The sequence below is a fragment of the Lepisosteus platostomus genome, chromosome 5 (genome assembly GCF_059453375.1).
Source record: "Lepisosteus platostomus isolate fLepPlt1 chromosome 5, fLepPlt1.hap1, whole genome shotgun sequence".
Taxonomy (NCBI): Eukaryota; Metazoa; Chordata; class Actinopteri; order Semionotiformes; family Lepisosteidae; genus Lepisosteus; species Lepisosteus platostomus.
The window spans coordinates 32,847,253-32,869,023 of NC_142615.1; the positions used below are offsets into that span (position 1 = coordinate 32,847,253).

Sequence of the window (21,771 nt, forward strand, 5' to 3'; positions counted from 1 at the left end):
TTTCTTACATGCATTCAAAGTAGAAAAAAATGTACTTGTTTGAAATTTTGGGGTTGTCCAAAGGCGGTATGTAGCACAAATGTGTGTCTGGGGTGTCGATCACGTTGTTACAACGCGAGCAGTTTCTCTTTACATTTGTGACTAGAGAGGTTATAAACCTCACATTTCTCACAAAAGACCCTGCGCTCACACTTACTCACACCCGTCGCCGCATTTCGAAAGTGTCTCGCCAACCCCTGAGAGCTACGACAAAAGACCTTACAGGCCGGGCAATTCTGAATTTCGGCATCAATTTCGCAACACTGGGGATCTAAACAGGTTTTACAAGCTTTAACACAGGCGTGTGCGTTCTTGTGGCTATACGCCGCATGGCAGTTAGTGCAAAAATACGCCACCCCCACAAAAGCTTTAATATTTAAAACCCCATAAAAATGATCTTCATGCAGTAGAACAAAAAGTATTTTAGAAATTTGGTGGTGTGGGCCCCGTTGTAAAATATTTCCAATCACCCTGGTCGTGGTACAAAATTTTAATGACCACCTTTAAATGTTTTTCAAAAGCGGTAATGTCTGACAAACTAATTTTCCGATTCTCTGGAAAACCCAACTCTTTGTGCATTCGTTTAGCGCCCTGTAACATTTCCCCATCGGTACAACCCTCATTCAACAAACCGTACACACACCCGGCGAAACACAGATTACCGCCCGTGTAATGTAAGTCGATAAGGTGCGCTTTTTTCTGAGCAATTACCCGGCTGTACAGAACGGATTTAAGTCTTCAGCGGGCACCCCCCTGCATATTCCTAACTATCGTCACCACTAAGCGGAGGGTGTCATCGGTGAGAACCTCTGTGTGGCTCTGTAAGAGGTCCGAGATGTGGCTTAAAAAATCGGCAGCATTTAATTCTCCGGGGTGTCTCCTGCGTGAGAACAAGGGCTTGTTAAAACCACCCGCAGTCAAACGCAGCTGTACAAAATCATTCGCCCCGATGTTTGGAGAAAGTTCATCCAATATTCTCTGGACTGCACCATGCACAGCGTCTATAGCCTGTACATACGAGGTTATTCTGTCGAGATTAACAAAACGAAATTCTTCATGGTGCTCTGTTGCTCTAAAATTATTATAAGACCTGTTATAACTACGTATACGGTCCAGGAAAACTAAGGGGTCTCTATTCGCCCCTGCACCGCCACCAACCTGATTCAGATCGTTCAGTACAACCGGTTCTTGGTTACCGACATCCTGTTCTGCTACAACAACCTCGGGCCTTAAGTTATTTTCTACCACGGCATTCTCATTGCGTGATTCGGGCGGCCCTTGGGAAATCTGATGCCTCTCTCTGAATCTTTGACGACGCAACAAACATGCTTTTGCCAGTTTAATTCTTTTATTTATGTACAAACGCTTGCTGTTGGCAAGCGCTCGGTCTTTTAAACACTTTTTAGACCGCATGTTTACTCATTTATCACCGGGGTTTTGCACCAATGAAGCATGAAATATCATCATCATGGTCTGAAATCCTGAGCTTAGAGCGGCATCTTCTGTAGAAATTATATCTAAGAGGTTAGCGGTGAAAACCTGGATCTGTTTTGGAAACAAGGTCTGTACACCGGCTAAAACCGCTCTTAGATGCTCTAAAGCTCGTTTTTTGGCCACCTCATTACTGATCGCAGTTGATAGTGACTGTGTAATACCGCGCACTGAATCTAGCACATCACCCAACACCAAGTCTTTAGGCGCGTTATGATTTCTCTCCGCAGGCTTAAACGTCTGGCTTTGGTCAGGGTCTTAACAGCCGTCTCCGATGCAGTCACCACCTTAGGGTCCGACGTTTCCGCCACATTTGTTTCGCCGCTCGTCGATACAGCGGCTGTGTGAAAAAATAAGACTTTTTATTACCACGCCAATGCTCCACATCTCAAAATCAGAAAACTACACGGTGTTAAAAATAAGACTTTTCAACACAACAATCAATGAAATCTAAACTGTCAAAATCAGAAAACTACGATAACTATGATAAAAACGCCACACATGTGGTGCATCCTTACACACAGGGCTGCAGGTGAATGGAACAAGTTACCCGGACATGTTGTTACACCGGTTTCCTTTACAGCTGTGGTGGCGCTACTGGGTCAAGCGGCGTGGTTAATGGCCTATAGACCCGCGCACAGACCAGTCGCTTTTAACTTTAAAAGCTAAGCAGTTTTAAAATAAGGTTTTTTAACACTCCCAAACAGAAAAAACACTGGGGTGTTCTACAGTGTGTATTCCAAAATACAGCGTCTTTTGCACAGAACCTTTGGTAACACCATCCCGCTGATTACGCAGGCAAATTTTTTTGCCCTGCTAGATCAGATCGCCCAGTGTGGTTCGCATGGCTTTAGACACGGGGAGCGGAAGGGGTTTATGAATGCTTTTTCAGATGCCGCAAAGTTTCTCAGCAATGTTGGGGTGGTGGTTACGTGTACCGAACTAATTTTCCGCACCAACATTTAATTGTTGAATGCAAACAGGAGCCAGTAACGCGTGTGTGCTGCGCTGTTTCTGTGTTTGAAAACCCCCTGTTGAAATAAAGCGGTTCACATTTCACATGGTGTTTGTCCTGCAAATTCTTTCCGTGAGACTTTACGCAGTCAGTGTGTGTGTGTGTGTGTGCTTGCACCCCTGCTGCTTTTGAGACTCAGCTTGTGCAGCGTATAAGCAGCCTGGCCGGACAATCACTCGGCCACCCGGCCGAGGCTAGCGCCGCTCACACCCCGGGTTCTCGCGGCCCACACCAGACTCCCTGCGCCGCCGATTTCCTAGAGTTATAATAGAGCGCACTCAACCCCACGGCAGACATGGTCCCTTTACAAACCAATACACACTTTCACACACCTAAAGCGAGGGATGCACTGCCTTGGGGCTTTGGGACCCTGAGTCTCCGGACCGACCGGCCGGGGGGGAGGCGGGAGTTCCAACAACGACACACCATTGGCTCCTGAGGGGGTGGGACATGCACAAATAACAACATGCCATTGGCTGGCAAGGGGGCGGGACAGCCAACCACCGCAGACGACCATTGGCTGGAAAAGGGGGCGTGGTACCTGTCAAAAGTTTGACGAAAGGTGTCGCTTTATACTACTAACAGGTCTGTTTTGAGTCTCATGATGATTCTCTTCTGGATCTGAAAAAAAACAAGCAAATTTGTTTCCGATGTATTTTTCAATTTTATCAGATTTTTTCAAGTGAATGCAATCGATACATTCAAGTTTTTATATGATGACAGGACCTACACTTAGGGCTCAGTACTGATAACACTGCTGATATTGATAGAGTAGAAATAAGTGATGTATTGGCAGCTTTATCTGAGGCGAGAAGTCCTAGAACACCTATAAAAATGTTAGGATTCAGAGGAAGAAATATTTTTCTACCTCACCCAATCCTATTGCATTAACGAGGCTGAAGTTGGCTGCTTATTCGCCAGCTTAAGTGCTGCTGCTGTGATGTTATGCCACCTTTTGCCTGTAGATGGCTCTCTATAGTCATTTTTAAAAATACTAATCCGAGTTGATTACTGCACATATCCCCAGTAAAGGGGAATATGTAAGTAATGATTATCCAAATTGCATTTTTGTATGAAACACATTTCAGAAAATCGAAAACCAATTTTCAAAACTCACAATAACACAAACTGGCATGTTAGACAACAAGTAAATAAGACAAAGGCAAAACGTGAAGTCTCAAAATCTTGCATTTTGCAAGAAATGTTATTATAGCAGTTTACAATGGGACATTTAGAACATGGCATATGAGAATATATGGTTAACGGAGGATGAGCAAAGGGTGATGACACTTTCTGCTTATTGCTATGACCCTCCCTCCTGATTATAAAATCGTCTCACAATTCTGCCACTGAGGTGTGAGACACAATGTAACAGACTCTCAAAATCCTGAACTTCAGGAAATGTTGCTGTACCATTTTTAAAATATGACCCTCTGAATATGGCATGAAAGAATTCATAGGGAAAAGCTAATTGCTCTTTCTGTTGTATTGCGATGGCCCCTGTTTAGAAAAAAACATCTCAGAATTCTGACACAAAGGTGTGAGACACAATGTAACAAATTATGAAAATCATGATAATTATACGGTGTTGTGGAAGAAAACAGTCTTTCTTTGAATTCTCAGTCAATCAGAATTTCAGTGCGAAACATAAACCCCTTGTCTGATTTAAAGAGATTATATTTTAAAACTCATAAAAAATCAGAAAACACATGTTTCTCACTTTGAAATTTTAGACGGAGCGGTGCATTACTAGTAGCGACGCTGAGCACCCTATGGGGGAATTCAGGTCATGTGAAATGCCAGCGGTTTAATAAACAACGCGTCTGGTTTCGGATCATAAGATTGTAGGGCACCTACCGGACTGGACAGAGGGACGCAGTTCCTGATATGGCTGCTGCTGTCCCTCACAAAAAAAGGCCTGTGGGACGTGAGGAACAATCTCATCCGGCACAACATCGAGTGGGGAGCGAGAGAGCTGGAGGAGAGGATCCTGGCAGACCTCAGGAGAAGGATGAAGCGCGACGTTGCTAAATGGGGTTTCCCCACGGCAAAGGAGCGATGGAAAAATAGAAAAAAAATATGCAAGCTTACTGCCTCCTACAGGCTCTGTATTTGTTAGCGATACAAGACCGGCCGTGGAGAAATGAAGTGAGGAGGGTGTGTACATTAAAAGGCTCATAGCGTCCCTTGAAGGGCTCAAACCACCACCCTTTTTGTTAACACTTGAGCCACAAAGACGCATGTACAGCTTAACACTTCACGGTCTCAGTGAAAGTGATACACTCCGTAAAATTTCCAGAGATTCATTTATTTTAAAAGGAAAATCACCAACAGCGGCCGAGATCTACTGGAGTTTTTTCATTCTATACTGCAATTTCTTAAGGGTACCCTGTGAAAATACGAGTTTTGACGAGAAGGGATGGACATATAAGGTCAAAAGGCTTGGGGAATTGAACTTTAAGGTGAAGACTGCGGGTTCAGTAGCAGCAGAACCTGATCAGTATCAGTTGACTCCGATATACTTTGAAAATGAACTTGGGGATTTAGAGTCAGACGTGCTACCGTTGCACCATGGGGTACTTAATTTAAAAAAATAGAAAAAACAATCAGTGTTCCTGGATCTGTAATTGAGAACAACACCTACACAAGAGCTGCGCAGGAAGAATAAAATGTGGTCGCTGTGGATGATGTGGGGGAGGGCGGTTCTCAGTCTGCCGGTCAGGAGCTTGGACAGGATCTTTACGTCCACGCAGAGCATCGTGATCTGCCTCCAGTTTTTGAGGTCGGCGGCGTCTCCTCCCTTGAAGAGCAGGGAGATGACGCCCTCCCTCATGGTGTCTCCGAGTTTCCCCCGGCGGAAGATCTCCTGCACCACTTCCACCAGATCTGCCGCCAGGGTGTCCCAGAAGCAGGTGTAGAATTCCTTGGGGAGTCCGTCCGGCCCCGGCACCTTGCCATTCTCCAGCACTTCCTCTCCATCTCCCCGTCTCAGGCTGTGGATCACCCTCTTTTTCTGGGCTCCCCGGACCTGGTTGAAGAAATAAGAGGAACAGGTTTCATTATTTTCATAATGCTCCCTTTGTGCCTTGACCAGGAAAGCCTTGGCTTTCTCGGTGTGCAGTTTGCGGAGCCTCTCCTTCAGGTCCCGTGCCCGGGCTGAATTGAAGGCTCCTCCCCCGTTAGCCGAGCTGTACTCCTCCTCGAGTTGCCTCTGGAGACGTGCAGCTTCCTTCCTCTCCCTGGCCGCCTTCCGTCTGCAGTACGTCTGCGCCAGGGTTCGGGTCCCGTCCTTCACCGACTCCCACCATTCCACCACGGAGCTGTAGCCGTCTCTCAGATCAACCCAGCTCGCGTAGTCTTTCCGGAACAGTGCCCTGAAGTCGTCTTCCTCCAGTATCTCCCAGTTTAGCTTCCAGTACCCACGACCGAATGCCGGCAGGCTGGTGTTAGCCACCACCGTCAAGCAACCGTGGTCGGAATACCACGCCGGGGACACCGTCGCCGACTCCAGGGAGCAGGTCGTGTGCAGGAAGATGTAGTCCAGGCGGCTGCACACTCCCCGGGAGTTTTTCCAGGTCGTTCCGGCGTCGTTAGGGCGGCACCGTCTGAAGCCGTCTACCAGGGAGAACTGCTTGAGTAGCGACTCCAGCTCTGCCGAGCTAGCGTCACTCCCCTTCTCCCGGTCGACGTTGAAGTCCCCGCCGAGCACCATCTGTCTGTTGGTGGTGCAGCAGCAGACCAGGTCAGCAAACACTTCCTTCCGGATAGAGGGTTCCGTCAGAGCATAGACGTTAATCGCTCTCAACTTCTGCCCCCTAAAGTCAATGTCTGCGACCAGGATCCGGCCCTGCACCACCGAGAAGGAGGAAACCAGCGTCATCTCTGTGTTTCCGAGGAGAATTCCCACTCCGGAAGAGTGGACCCCTCCTACGCTCCAGCATGATTCTCCCTTCGTCCATTCCCTGGTGAATGTCAGCTTGTCGCTTTCATCCTTCAGGTGGACCTCCTGTAAGAAACAAACTGAGAAAGACTTTGAGGCCAGATCATGAAAGACTCCCCGTCTTTTCACCGGGTCTCTCAGCTCTCTCACGTTAGTTGTTAGGAAGGTTAGTTTCACAGTCATGGTTAAACTAGTGAAAGTTAAACCTCCTCTCTGTACTTACAGTTGAAACTTGGGAGTCTACATCTGGGCACTGTTTAGCCTAGATGTAACTCCTCTCGTTCGGGTCCTGGGGGGAATATGCTGGGCTCCCTCCAGGTTTCGCTGGGGACTGAAATGTAAACATGCTGGACAGGTCCAGCCCTACCATCAGTCCGGGCTCCAGGGCAGCTTCGAAATAATCCTCGTCGTCCTCGAGGATACTCTCCGCCACTGCTTCGGGAAGGCTCCTTTCTTCCCTTTCTCCGGGAGTTTCGGGGGCCTCCAGTTTCTACCTGGGCCTCGGGGGAAGGGGGCTCCAATTTCTGGGCTGCCTCTTCCTGTTGTCCCTGGGCCTCGGGGGAGGGGGTTACCTCTTCCTGGGCTGCCTCCTCTTTTTGTCCGTGGGACTCGGGGGAGGGGGGTTCCGTTTCCTGGGGAGCCTCCTCCGGTTGTTCCTGGGCCTCGAGGGAAGAAAGTTCCATTTCCTCTAGGACGAGGAAACGGTTTTCCCTTACCACTCTTTTTTTCTGTCCTTCCGAAAGTGGGTCCGCCCTGGGTCTCTTCTCCCGCTATCGCTTTCCCTTTTTGCTGGGAGTTATCCAGGGCCCTTCCTCCGGTCGGCCATCTTGTCCCTCTTCCTGGTGGCCATCTTGTGGCACCAATGCGGCTGGGGGTGTGGCCTCGGCAGTTTCGGTTCTCAGCGGGGGAGGTGCGGGTTCTTTGTTCTCAGCCCTCTCCCTTTGTCTGGAGACCGGTTTCTGCCTGCCGGCTTCCACCACCTGCGCAAACGAAGGTTTGCTTACCTTGCATTGGCGAAGGAGGTTTCCCTCGGCGCCGCATCCGTCGCACTTTTTGGCTGCCCGGCAGGTTTTTGCCAGGTGCCCGTCCTCATTGCAGTTGTGACATCTGACGATGTCACATGTGTTTGTCTTGTGGCCGGACTGTCTGCACTTGCTGCAAAAATCCGCCATCTTGGGGTAGTAGAGGTACCCCCTGTCGGCTCCGATGTTGAAGCGAGCCGGGGGTTGCTGGAAACCGTCAACGCCCTCTGGGTCCTCCTTCAGGAGGACTCGGTACTGGCGTTTGCCGTACCAGATGCCTTTGTCCCTGACCTCTGTCGGTTTTCCCACCACGGTTACATACCTCCCTAGGTACGCTGTTACCCGTTCCGCTGGTACGTAGGGGTTGTATGTGCAAACCGTGATGGTCCTCTGATTCGTCTTCCTCATCGGCTCTGGCCTGTAATCAGAGAAACCAGGGTGCTTACCTTTCTCCCTGATCAGTCTCGTTGCCTTTTCGTACGATGCGTCCGTAGCCATGTAGGCCTCCATATCTCTCTGCCTTGTTGTCCTGGAGGCAGTAGAGATCTCCGGCCACCAACTGCAAGATCCCTTGCAGGAAGGTCATAAAGAAGGCCTTTGCAGTCGGCATCGGCTCCGTCTTCTTTGTCCAGTGGAACCGGATCAATGTCCTCTTGTCTGCCATCTCTGAGGGAGAAAAAAAAAAAAGGAGGGAAAGAGAGAGAGCAAAGGGAGCAGCGAGGGAGCCCTGGCCTTTGTCCTTGTGGGCAAAGCCCAGCTAGGTGCAGGCGCAGGAGGAGAGAGAGAGAGGAGAGCGGAAAGTGCTTCCGGGTCTCAAGGAAGAAAGCAAGCACCGCGGGCAGGCCACGTGTACCTGCTCCCAGCCAAGAGGCCAAGGAGGCAGAGAGCGAGAGAGCGAGAGAGCGAGAGAGCGAGAGAGAGAGGGAGCGGATAGTGCTTCCGAGTCTCAAGGTGGAAAGCAAACACCGCGAGCAGGCCACGTGTACCTGCTCCCAGCCAAGAGGCCAAGGAGGCAGAGGCCAAGGAGGCAGAGGCAGAGAGAGAGAGAGCTTCCGAGTCTCAAGGAAGAAAGCAAGCACCGCGGGCAGGCCACGTGTACCCACTTCCAGCCAAGAGGCCAAGGAGGCGGAGCAAGAGAAAGGGGGAGGGGAGAGGAGAGAGCAGAGAGAGAGAACATTACTGCCAGATCCCACCCAGCTCAGCTGCTGCTTGGCCTTAACCCCCTAGGCTCAACCTAGAGCGATACCAGCTCAAGCACTCTTCAGAATCTTCGATCGCCTTCTAGACCTTTGGAAAGACAAGAACTGCGGGCATGCCACTTGAACTTGATCTTAGCCAAAAGGCCGAGAAGGCATAGGTTTCTATACGGCATTCCTGAACACTTTGCACTAATGAGCCCGGGCCTTTTTCCCGTCTCGCCGCTACGCATATGGGTCTTTTTCTGCTCTCCTACTCCCCATGGCTAGTCCCTTTGGACGTCCGTGACAGGTGCCCCTTTGGAATAGTTTTCAGAAAATGTGAGAAAAGGAAAGTTATGTACAGTAAGCTCTCACACACAGCTCTCAAACACAGCATTAGAGATTGGAATCTGATTGTAAAAAAAACTGCCCGTCTTCCCGGCATTTAACGTTGCTGTTGTTTTTATTTTACATATTGTTAGCATTTTAATGAATTTTTAAAAGATTTATACACAAATCGCTAAATACGAAACGTAAAAAACCCAACTGTAAGCAATTGACCATTCATATTCCTGAATTTTAAATCCCTGTGTTTATCTGTGTCCAAGTGCCTGGTGCAGCTATTTTGAAAGCATACCTCAAGGAGGACTTTACACGCAGTCTGGGGTATTTAGCTTGTACTGCGTGCCCTGTTTGCCTTTGTAAGCATTTGTTTAAAAAATAAGTTCACAATACGATAAAAACAGAGAAAGCACAAACTTAATAATATAACGATTCAAAATCAAAACCAAATCATATGAAGAAAAATCATATGACCAAATCATAAAGAAAAAGAGTCAATTTCCGCCTGCACTGATATCCCTTCAAATGTTTTAGAAGAACTCTTGACGTTTATAGAGTAGAAGCCTGCATTTCTTCTACTAAACGAGACTATGGGGAGTGAGTATTTTGATGTCGAACTGGGATTTAAATAAAGAGGAACACTACACTACATTGGGCTACGCGTGTGACAAAACGTTTATTTTAGACCTCTCGATAGCTCAGTTGCTAGCTCTTAAAACTGTAGAAAAAACAGCGAGTATGTCTTATGTCCCTGGTCTGAATCCAGTTTGAAGGATGGTGTTTTCTTGTTCCTTAATCAAAAAGTGAAAATTGCGAATTTGTCTTTCACTTTGACGTTCACCCGAAAGCTCAGTATACAAAGAAGTAGAGGCTCCTGTTCTGAATAATTCCGCTCTGAGACACCTGCGTTAAGTTAGCGCTGAGTCGGCTGGCTGAGCATGTTGCCTCCTTTACATTCAATAGGAGCCCCGACACTAAGAGAAACGTACAGAAATGGGTTTTATCGGGAACTTTTCATGTCCAATGCACTTGACATCTCCCACGGGCGACAAAGTTCATTTACGACACCTTTCTTTCTTTCTTCTTTCAGCAGGAGTACAATAATGGCAACAACATGTTTGGAGTTCGGCATTTCATTTAGTCTGCGGAAACATCGTATCGGAATGAACTGCCCGAGATAAAAGAGTAATTGCTGCTTCAGATCGTTTTTACAGAGCATTGCGTTGTTCTGTTCATGCTGACTACACGCTTTAGATATGTCATTTACTGCAAGCGTTGCTTTTCCAGGTTTTTCTGAAATTCCTCGCATTTGAGCCAGCACTAAAATATTTCATTCCCGTCGCTGAATACATCGTGGAAACGGTATTTGCAACGGAATGCTGTCACACATGAAACATTTTGTTATTCGGTTCTGAAGTTTGAAAATGAAAATAAAACGGGGGTCACTTCATAGGCTTGAAAGAAGTCCAAGCAGCATAAAAACCCGTGAATTCTCACAAATTGCATTGTGTTGCACCTTTCTTCTGCTGCTGTTATAAATCAGCCTTAAACATTTGAATGCATACCTTACTGCTGCTAATCACATTCACATGTTTATGAAGCTTTTTTCTGCCCGTTATGTTTTTGCTAAGCAGTTTCTCCGTTTTCCTCGTACTGTGATTGTCAGCGAGCACAACAAGACTGAAACAGTGTAAAAGCAGGCAAAAAAGACAGGGTAAAACGCCTGACTGTCGGGAGTGGGATTTGAACCCCTGCCTCTATTTGGAGAGTGAAACACAAAGCTTAAAAGACACGAAGCTGTGAATTTGCTGTTTTAAACCGCTCGACTATCCTGAAAAAATGTGTGCTGATTGCACCAGTCGCATCCGATTTTCTGTAACTTTAGGATGATTGATACGACTGGACAAACACAATTTGTGGCGTTTAGCATGACATGGAAAACGGTACCGGAGCATTCGGGTCCGGACTACCAGACTCAGAAACAGTTTTTACCCCCGCACTATCAAACTATTAAACTCCCAGCCTCTCTCACTCTCACCTCACCTCTCACCTATGATCTGAACCTCACGGTGCCTTCTTTCTTACCAAAAACCCAAACACACATTGAAAATCTACCTCTACCATACATGTCAAAAGCTCACTCCCCATCATTTCTATCCCTTTATTTCATTCTTTTGATGCATGTTTTTGCACATAACCTGTTACCTTTTTGTTGTTTTGCACGCTGCCTGTTGTTGTTTTTTGCACATCGGCTGTTGTCTCTGTCTTTCTTTTGTTATACAATTGTATTGTTGTTGTGTTTTTTTCTTTGTACTACTTATGTCCGAGAGCTTGCTAAATAGCATTTCGTTATACCATATACCTGTGTATGAGTATAATGACAATAAACTTGAACTTGAACTTTAAACTTGAACTGGAACTTGACATTACAGTCTTACAGGCAGTATATTATTTTATCGTTTACTCGTTTAAAAAAACACGGTCTTCTCGTTTCTAAGTCAGATTTTTAGTGCTTTCGAACGTTCCTTCCAACCTGGACTGACAGCTCACCCGATCTGTTTGTGATCAGACCATGGAGTCGGGGGCTGTACAAAGCGCACGTTCCTTCCCAATGCTGAGGCGATCATTCAGAAGATGGGTGTGAAGAGAAACAAGCTTTGTCGACTAAAAAACAAGGCAGGGTATGCAAGAATACTAATCACTGGCGACAGTTATGTTCTCTTACTATTGAGATCCCTACATTGCGAGTTTTTTTAAGACTTTGAAACTAAAGGAAAGCGGTGACAAATGAAACAGGCACGGGTGGGGTTTGAACCCCCGCTCTTCGGTTTACGAGACCGACGCCTTACCACTCGGCCACCGCGCCTACTTGTAAGTATTGAAATAAGGTTGTTCAAATTATTTTTTTCTGAATCTGGTTTACATCGCCAAATGTAAACCGGAGGCAGCAACAACAATAAAAGGGATACTTGTCCTTAAACTCGGACGTGATGTTCTGCAGACATGTGCACAATGTCCTGTTTTCTTGCAGTGTAGACATTTTGCTGTTCACGCTCCGCATTCATCTGCTTTGTGAGTTGTTAGTCCGCACCTGTAACATGTAATGTCAGCCGTCCCCTGTTCTTCTATTTCTCTAGCATGACTGTGTCCTGCTGCTCGGCTTTTGTTTGTAAAGTTTGAGCGAGCGCCCCGTTCAGTGTCACTTTGTCACTGTGGTCAGAAAGCATTCTTGATTCTGCTTGAGCTGCTTCATGAATTCTAGCGACTGTAAGAGCTCCTTTTAAAGTCAGCCCTTCCTCCTGCAGCAATTTATAGTCTCTTATGTGCACATTTTTCCACAAGTTGATCTCTTAACATGTCAGTTTCCAATACTCCAAAGTCACAAGATTTAGCCAGTTCTCTTAGTGCAGTCACAAAAGCATCAACAGATTCGTCCTGAGACTAAGTTCTCTGCCTAAATTTATGCCGTTCCAAAACCACATTTCTCCGCGGTGTAAAGGAAGCGTCTAAGGCAGCTACAGTCTTTTTCTCCAGGGAGGTTGGCGAAAATCCGCTGCACGGAAGCCCCGATAGTGCAGTAATGTAGCACGTCTCACGGCATCCTCAGCTTCTGTAGATCCACCGGCTATTTAAAAAAAATCTGTACGACTCCATCCATATCTTGTATTCCGTATACAAATCCGGAGCTCCGAGGTTCAGTGGAAGCGGTGGAAAAAGCTGGGCATAAGCAAAGCTTCTCGGTGCAGCTGCCATATCTTCCATGGCGCAAGCTAAACGAAAGTCCTAAAATTCAAAAGTTCGTTTCTACCAGCAAGAGAACTAAAATCTGCAGTGTTCTGCCCGCTTTGAGTCCGTCAAGCACTCATCTCTCGTTGCAATAAATGTTTTGTATCTTAATAAAAATACGTTTTTATATTATTTTAACTATTTTGTTAACTACACAGATCATGCCCTTACACCATATATTCCCGCCTTCTACTCTCTCGTTCTGTTGACTCGCGATGTCTACTCACTATACTACATTTAGCAGGACTTCTTGTTGCAGTTGAGCTCAAAACTGGAGATGATCTCCATATTCTACAGCTGTAACAAGTCCGAAACGTAGGACACAGTACACACTTTTTAAGTGAAGTCAGGTTGTTAAAAAACTAAACCAGCGACCTGTCACAGAAACGTACCCCAGTCTCCCGCGCAACAAGCGGGGGTACTCAGCACTATACTAACGAGGAGCGCTTGTCTGCAGCTGAGCGTCAGCTCTGTTTACTGTCAGCAGTCATTGCCTCATTTCCAAAGACTTTTTCACCTGCTCTCAGCTTTTCAAGACAGTCATAAACGCTCAAGAAGTAATTCATGTCAGTTGGAAGTCTGTTTCTGTTGTCTCAGCTCTTGATAAAGAAAAGCCGTGCGTGGGAGACTCCCTCTCTGAAGAAGTTTGCCGTCACCCTGTGAGGGAGAAGAGCCATCAATCACCGAGGCAACCACTGAGACAGTTAACATTAAACACGTGAAATGCGAGATGTTGTGATTTTTTTCCCGCTTAAGGCTTCTATCGTTTCTACTCTAACGAGAAAGACCTCTTTATTAGAAGTGAGATTTTAACAAACGTCTCCAGGGTTAACTGCGACCTGAACGCAACGCCTAAGACCACCAGCCATCTTGCCTGTGGTACTTAGAGCAGCGCTCAATAAAAATGATCAGAAACCGAAAGCGCTTCTTATGCGGATCAGTATATTCCGATTCCACTGGTTCTGCAGAAGAAATAAGAAAAGCCGAACTCAAAGCACTGTGTTGCCATTACGGGTACTCTGCAGCTGTTTTAAGATCTACTCACACCGTGTTGCCATTAAGGCTACCTAGTTAAAAAAAAAACTTATCGTCACCTTATTGAACGTGATTATTAGACACCCGTTAAATCTCCACCGAGGTTTCTTGAGAGATCTTCAGTGAGCGAGTAATAAAAAACTACTTGGCTTCCAACCTCTGCTGTCACTGTAAACTCGGACGTGATGTTCTGCAGATGTGCAGTGTGCCTTTCCTCTTGTCGTATTCAAGAGTACTCACTGCGTGAGCTCCTCACTGCGTGTTCCGTACTCTACTGTGATTTAATTTAGATGATTACGTGGAGTAGAGTGACAAAATTTACTTGAACATTTTCGGTTTGTGAAATGAAACACTAAATACACTACTGTAAATACAAGTAATGGACATTTAAAATAACCAAGTACAGCTAGAAGAGTGAAAGATAAAAGACTATTAAGAACGACATTCACAATAGACTTAAGAACAGCACAACTGCCCGCACAGGGACTTGAACCCTGGACCCTCAAATTAAAAGTCTGATGCTCTACCGACTGAGCTATCCGGGCTCTGAAAGAAAATAGACACTGTCGGGATCCTCGCAAGTCACGTGTCTCTTGTGCTGAAGAGCAGTCATACCTGACCCGTCTGGAATGACCACTGACAGACTTTATCATGAAGCGACGGCACCACTCCCAGTAGAATGAGTGAAAAATACAGCATGACATGGGTAGTTAAGGGGCTCTCACAATCCATCTTTCCTCACATTCCTGATTTTTTTCAAAAGCATTTTGCCTTTTTTCACATTCAGATTTTTTTCACATTTAATAAAATCTTTTAATCAACAACATTAAAAAGAAAACAAATGGAACATTTTTTGGAACAATAATTAAAAAAAAAAAACTTTCAATGCCTTGGTTGTATACGTGTGCACACCCTTTATAAAGGGAGTTGCAACAGTGCTGAAATTTAAAGAGCATTTATGTAGAGAAAACTGCATTTTTTCTGCCTTGATGTTAAGCTTAGGGAGCCTGTCTTTTAGAAATTCTATTTCTTAACACCTTGCACAGCCTCCCGACAGACTAACGAATATTTTTTGTAGAATTTGGCTCACACACCGGAAGACACTAACGTTTATTTACATTAGAGTATGTAAAACTCAGGCTTTAACAGATGTTCATGATGTTTCACACGGGGTGTTACCTGTTGTAGTGTTTCAAAAGATGTGTTAGCGGACCACAAATTATCTTGAAAAGATTTGGGTTTGTACTGGCGGATTCAAACCCGACTCAATTATTTGGAAGGCGCTTGTACCACCAACGCACTTCCGAGAAGCACCTGCAAATTATCACAATCCTCTCTCTCACCAACAAAGTTATAGAGACACATACGTCCAATGAAAACTAATTTTATTCACTCAAGGCTCCACTCTTTTGTTGTGATGTCATTTTAATTGATATTAGCTTTGATAAGGTGTCGTTTTTGCCTCTTAAAGTCTGCTCCTTTCTTCCTGGTATAGAAATAACATGTTCCATCTTTGTTTAAAAACACCACTAAAAGTAAATTATTCAGCTCTAACGCCTGTGTGCATTGACAAGACATCTCAAAAGGACTTATCAAATAAGAACACGATCCTGCCTGTTACCATTCCTGTGGTTGGGGCGTTGTCTCACCCTTTTATGTTCTTCTACAATATTTGCAGACAGGGCTTTATCACTCGAGTTGTACAGAACAAGTGTGCATCGGTCAATGAATATCATCAGTAGTGCTGTTTTTCTATGCATATTTTAATCAAGAGCACTTAAAAGATGCAAAAAGCTTTCAAATAAAACAGAATTGAAAGACAGTCGAGTAAGGAGGTAGAAAAAAGCACTCCCGCGTCTGGGAATTAACCACAGGCGCACGTGTGACTGGATACAAAAATAATAGATTAATTTGTGCCCAGTCTCTTGAAGCTTCAATGCGATTGTTTTTCCTTCCTTATTTCTTTATTCCCATGCATTTACTCTGTAGTAGAGGAAACGCGAAAGTGGGAAACTGCAGGCATTCTTCGTGAGTGGTGGATTGTGATCAGTGAGCATCTGGACAAGTCTGTTCCATTACCTTTTCCATCGGGGATGTAGCTCAGTGGTAGAGCGCATGCTTCGCATGTATGAGGTCCCGGGTTCAATCCCTGGCATCTCCAGGTGCTTTATATTACAGTACTCACATCGCAATCTTCTGTTGAGTGAGAACTTGTGTGTTCAGAGAGACCCAGGTTTACACAATTAAATGCAGGCACACTCGACGTGCTGCAGAGTTGCGCTGCTGTTTTAAATGTACCTCATTTAGTTCTGTTAAATCCTAAATTATTTGAACTAATAATTTAGTTCAAATTCAGGAAATCCTGCGATTGCTTCACACTTGTCATGGCTGTTGCAGAAAACACCTGTTGAATCTCACCCAGGATTTCTTGAGAGATCATTCAGCGAGTGAATCCTCCTTCTAAACTCCGCACTAAACTGAAAGCTTCACGAACTCCTCACTGCGTGTCCTGTACTGTTACAAGTGCTTTCGTGTAGATGTGAAACACTGCCATAAACACACTTTGAACTTTTTCCGTTTGTTAAGGAAAATGCAAAAGAGCATGACAAGTATTGAACGTATAAAATATCCATGGCACAACTCGAGAAAGTACTGAAGGACTACACATCGACTTTTGATGATTACAAGAGATTCAAGAAACACAATCGTCCGCAGCTGGGTTTGGATCCTGAACTCTAGAGTTAAAAGAACATAAGCGACGGATATGACCTATAAACTCTCTGAATTGTCTTATAGTTTATGAAATAAAACAATTTCTTAATAAATTCTGTTGATAGACGATTTATTGAATTTTAACAAAATCACAATTACAAACTTTTTCGGTTAAACTGTTATTCACATACTCTAACGTAAATAAACGTTAGTGTCTTCCGGTGTGTGAGCCAATTTCTCCAACAAATATTTGTTAGTCTGTCGGGAGGCTGTGCAAGGTGTCAAGAAATAGAATTTCGAAAAGACAGGCTCCCTAAGCTTAACATCAAGGCTGTTTTCTCTACAGAAATGCTCTTTAAATTTCAGCACTGTTGCAACTCCCTTTATAAAGGGTGTGCACACGTATACAACCAAGGCATTGAAATATTTTTTTCATTATTGTTCCAAAAAAACGTTCCATTTGTTTTCTTTTTAATGTTGTTGATTAAAAGATTTTATTAAATGAGAAAAAAATCTGAATGTGAAAAAAGGTCCAAATGCCATTGAAAAAAATCAGTAATGTGAGGAAAGATGGATTGTGGGAGCCCCTTAACTACCCATGTCATGCTGTATTTCTCACTCATTCTACTGGGAGTGGTGCCGTCGCTTCATGATAAAGTCTGTCAGTGGTCATTCCAGACGGGTCAGGTATGACTGCTCTTCGGAACAAGAGACACGTGTCTTGCGAGGATCCCGACAGTGTCTATTTTTATGAAAGCCCGGATAGCTCAGTCGGTAGAGCATCAGGCTTTTAATTTGAGGGCCCAGGGTTCAAGTCCCTGTTTGGGCAGTTGTGCTGTTCTTAAGTCTATTGTGAATGTCATTCTAAATAGTCTTTTATCTTTCACTGTTCTAGCTGTACTGTGGTTATTTTAAATGTCCATTACTTGTATTTACAGTAGTGTATTTAGTGTTTCATTTCACAAACCGAAAATGTTCAAGTAGATCTTGTCACTCTACTCCACGTAATCATCTAAATTAAATCACAGTAGAGTACGGAACACGCAGTGAGGAGCTCACGCACTGAGTACTCTTGAATACGACAAGAGGAAAGGCACACTGCACATCTGCAGAACATCACGTCCGAGTTTACAGTGACAGCAGAGGTTGGAAGCGAAGTAGTTTTTTATTACTCGCTCACTGAAGATCTCTCAAGAAACCTCGGTGGAGATTTAACGGGTGTCTAATAATCACGTTCAATAAGGTGACGATAAGTTTTTTTTTAACTAGGTAGCCTTAATGGCAACACGGTGTGAGTAGATCTTAAAGCAGCTGCAGAGTACCCGTAATGGCAACACAGTGCTTTGAGTTCGACTTTTCTTATTTCTTCTGCAGAACCAGTGGAATCGGAATATACTGATCCGCATAAGAAGCGCTTTCGGTTTCTGATCATTTTTATTGAGCGCTGCTCTAAGTACCACAGGCAAGATGGCTGGTGGTCTAAGGCGTTGCGTTCAGGTCGCAGTTAACCCTGGAGACGTTTGTTAAAATCTCACTTCTAATAAAGAGGTCTTTCTCGTTAGAGTAGAAACAATAGAAGCCTTAAGCGGGGAAAAAAATAACAACATGTTGCATTTCACGTGTTTAATGTTAACTGTCTCAGTGGTTGCCTCGGTGATTGATGGCTCTTCTCCCTCGCAGGGTGACGGCAAACTTCTTCAGAGAGGGAGTCTCCCACGCACGGCTTTTCTTTATCAAGAGCTGAGACAACAGAAACAGAGTTCCAACTGATATGAATTACTTCTTGAGCGTTTATGACCGTCTTTAAAAGCTGAGAGCAGGTGAAAAAGTCTTTGGAAATGAGGAAATGACTGCTGACAGTAAACAGAGCTGACGCTCAGCTGCAGACAAGCGCTCCTCTTTAGTATAGTGCTGAGTACCCTCGCTTGTTGCGCGGGAGACCGGGGTACGTTTCTGTGACAGATCGCTGGTTTAATTTTTTAACAACCTGAGTTCACTTAAAAAGTGTGTACTGTGTCCTACGTTTCGGACTAGTTACTGCGGTAGAATATGGAGATCATCTCCAGCTTTGAGCTCAACTGCAACAAGAAGTCCTGCTAAATGTAGTATAGTGAGTAGACATCGCGAGACAACAGAACGAGAGTAGAAGGCAGGTATATATGGTGTAAGGGTGTGATCTGTGTAGTTAATAAAATAGTTAAAATAATATAAAAACGTCTCTTTATTAAGATACACAACATTTATGGCGACGAGAGATGAGTGCTTGACGGATTCAAAGCGAGCAGAACACTGCAGATTTTAGTTCTCTTGCTGGTAGAAATGAACTTCTGAATTTTCGGACTTTTCGTTTAGCTTGCGCCATGGAAGGCATTACTCGCAAATAGAGCGTGAAGCCTTGGGTTGTGTTTGGGTTGTGGAACATTTTAGGAAATATTTATGGGGAGGCAAGTTCACACTTCAAATGGATCATAAACCCCTCATTTACATGTCCAATCCCAAAAAGGCAACATTGTTACCACCCAGGATATAAAGACTTGGATTGAGATTACAGCCGTATGATTGCAAAATTGAACACATAGTAGGGAAAACCAATGTTGCAAACTCATTGTCACGTCTTCCTTTACTAGACACAGAAGACACTGGTTACGTAGATAATTATGTTGATAGAGTGCTTTCAATCAGCACTTATGAACGGCATCCACTGACACTTGAGGAACTTAAACAAGTAACAAACGAAGATGACACATTGAAATTGTTGATGTCCATGGTGGAAAAAGGACAATGGCCTAATCCAATTCCAGACGAACTGCAGCCATACCACAGGTGTAGGTTGGAGTTATCTACATATGATGGACTGCTTTTAAGAGGACAGAGGATTGTGTTACCGAAAACAAAAATCAGACAAGCATTGAAAATAGCACATGAGACACATCAGGGTGTGGTTCGTACAAAACAGTACCTGAGAAGCAAATTTTACTGGCCCAACATGGACAGTGATGTTGAAAGACTAATCAGGAAATGTTCCACTTGTGTGTTGAATCAGCTATTGCAGGAGGATCAACCTCTCCAACCACTTGAATTACCACCAAGGCCTTGGACAAAATTGGGCATTGCCCTGGTAGGTCCCATTCAGAATGAATACATATTGACTGTCATAGACTATTATACTTCTTAACCTGAGGCGGTTGTTGTATCAGACATATCTTCAGCCACAGTTATTAGAGAGCTGATGAACATCTTTGCACGATTTGGTTATCCACTAGAGGTAGTAACAGATAATGGCAGGCAATTCATAGGACAGTTGTTTGAATCATTTCTGACTAATTGTGGAATTAAACACATCCGTGCATCACCTTACTATACGAGATGTAATGGCAAAATTGAAAGATTTCACAGATACCTGAAAAAGGCCTTCAGAGCAGCTGTGACAGAAGGAAAAAAGAGAGAGAGGAACTCCCTAAGATTCTGCTGACTTATAGATCAACACCACACAGGGCATCTGGAGAAACCCCAGCTAATCTTATCTTTGGGCGTGATATCCGGACTAAACTACCAAACGTGGAAAAGAAAGAAGAAGAGCCAAGGGACATTCAAAAGACAAAAGATATCCATAGACATCATGAGAAGTATGCACACAAAATGAAATTATATGCAGACCAGACATGGATCATAACTTCAAGGTCGGTGACGTAGTGTTTGTGGCTGGCCTAGACACCGGTAAATTGGATGCCAAGTTCAAAGACACTCGCTATGTGTTATTGAGAAACACCTCTTGTAACTCTTTTGAGTTAGTGAATGTGGAAGATGGCTCAAAAATAATGAGAAATGTAAAACATCTTTGACACGCTCCTCCATTGGATCTTGATTTTGAATCTGCAGAAACAGAAAATGCTGTGAATACAGGACTTTCTGACGTGCAGGAAGTGCCGAGTCCTCAGACAGTGGAGAGTACTGTCGTGGAAATTTAACTATCAAGGAAGCCACAAGAGAGAGTTCTCACCTGAGTAAGGTCTTTATTTCAATATTGCAATATTGGGAGCCCTGCTGCCACTTCGCAAAGTGCAACCAGAGACTCAATTAGTTACAAGCAGTACAGGGTTTTTATAAGACGTTGCGCTGTAAAAAAGTTCAGCACTTGGTCCCTTCTAAAACTTCCCCTTTCTCTAAAAGAAAACAAATTACCTCATAGAGCGAGAGAAAAACACTAGATTTGTTATTCAAAGTTTATCAGTTACTTTCAGCTAATTCTAATGACCCAGACAGCATATATTGTTTTGGTACATTGTCTTCTAAACTAACCTAAACAGTGTACTTTGTTGACGAACTGTTTTCTAAAATTCTGCACGTACTGTAGCATAGCAGTTATATCCTTGAAATATTATCTAAAAGCACCAATATATTTTTTTGCAAAGCTCTCTACATTTTTAAGAATCAATTAACTCATTAGATTTCCACTACAGTACATCTGTAGGAGAGCCAGTAACTTTACCCAGAAGTAACGTAACAACCATTAGTGGCAGGGTTATCAGGAAACCGGCTCAATACAGAGACATTTAAAAATACAGGACTTGCATAGCTCTCCAAATGTTAAATTGCCCTGTTTTGTTTGTGTTATCTATGTAGATGTTGCTTAGACTGCTAGAAATGAGGTGATTTTTAGAAGTGACTTAAGTAGAAATTGAACTAAAATTTGGGTTGGTACGCATAGAAATTGCTGTAAAAAAAGATGGATGTATTGAATAGAAATGAAAGGGTTTATATACATTTTGTTGTAATAGTTAATAACCGTTTACTGTGTGTTGATATAAAATTGTTACAATTGTATGGTAAAGTTATAGACTTTAAAAATAACAAAGGAAGGGATGTAGTATAGTGAATAGACATCGCGAGACAACAGAACGAGAGAGTAGAAGGCGGGAACATATGGTGTGAGAGCGTGATTTGTGTAGTTAATAAAATAGTCTAAATCATATAAGAAAGGCTCTTTATTAAGATACACAACATGCTCGATAAGCTACTGGACACACCCACAACTCCTCACACAGACCGTGGAAAAGCCCCCGAGTGGGAGGGCTCTCTCTTCCTCCCAGGACCTCTTGGACACGATGCACAGACAGAGCGCGGGGAGCCGCCGCCTGCAAACACCGCTCCAGGCAGGACTCCGCTCCGCAGGAGCCACAGAGCAGAGCAGAGCAGAGGAGATGGGGGCAG

General features: G+C 44.3%; 3 non-coding genes across 3 annotated transcripts; 1 reads left to right on the top strand and 2 right to left on the bottom strand.

The window, feature by feature from the left end:
• Window positions 1–11,821: 11,821 nt before the first annotated feature.
• trnat-cgu (transfer RNA threonine (anticodon CGU)) lies at window positions 11,822–11,893 on the bottom strand. Its single transcript has one exon. It is a non-coding gene; the product is annotated as a tRNA-Thr (tRNA).
• Window positions 11,894–14,320: 2,427 nt separating this feature from the next.
• trnak-uuu (transfer RNA lysine (anticodon UUU)) lies at window positions 14,321–14,393 on the bottom strand. Its single transcript has one exon. It is a non-coding gene; the product is annotated as a tRNA-Lys (tRNA).
• A 1,544-nt stretch (window positions 14,394–15,937) lies between these two features.
• Window positions 15,938–16,009, top strand: trnaa-cgc (transfer RNA alanine (anticodon CGC)). Its single transcript has one exon. It is a non-coding gene; the product is annotated as a tRNA-Ala (tRNA).
• Window positions 16,010–21,771: the final 5,762 nt, after the last annotated feature.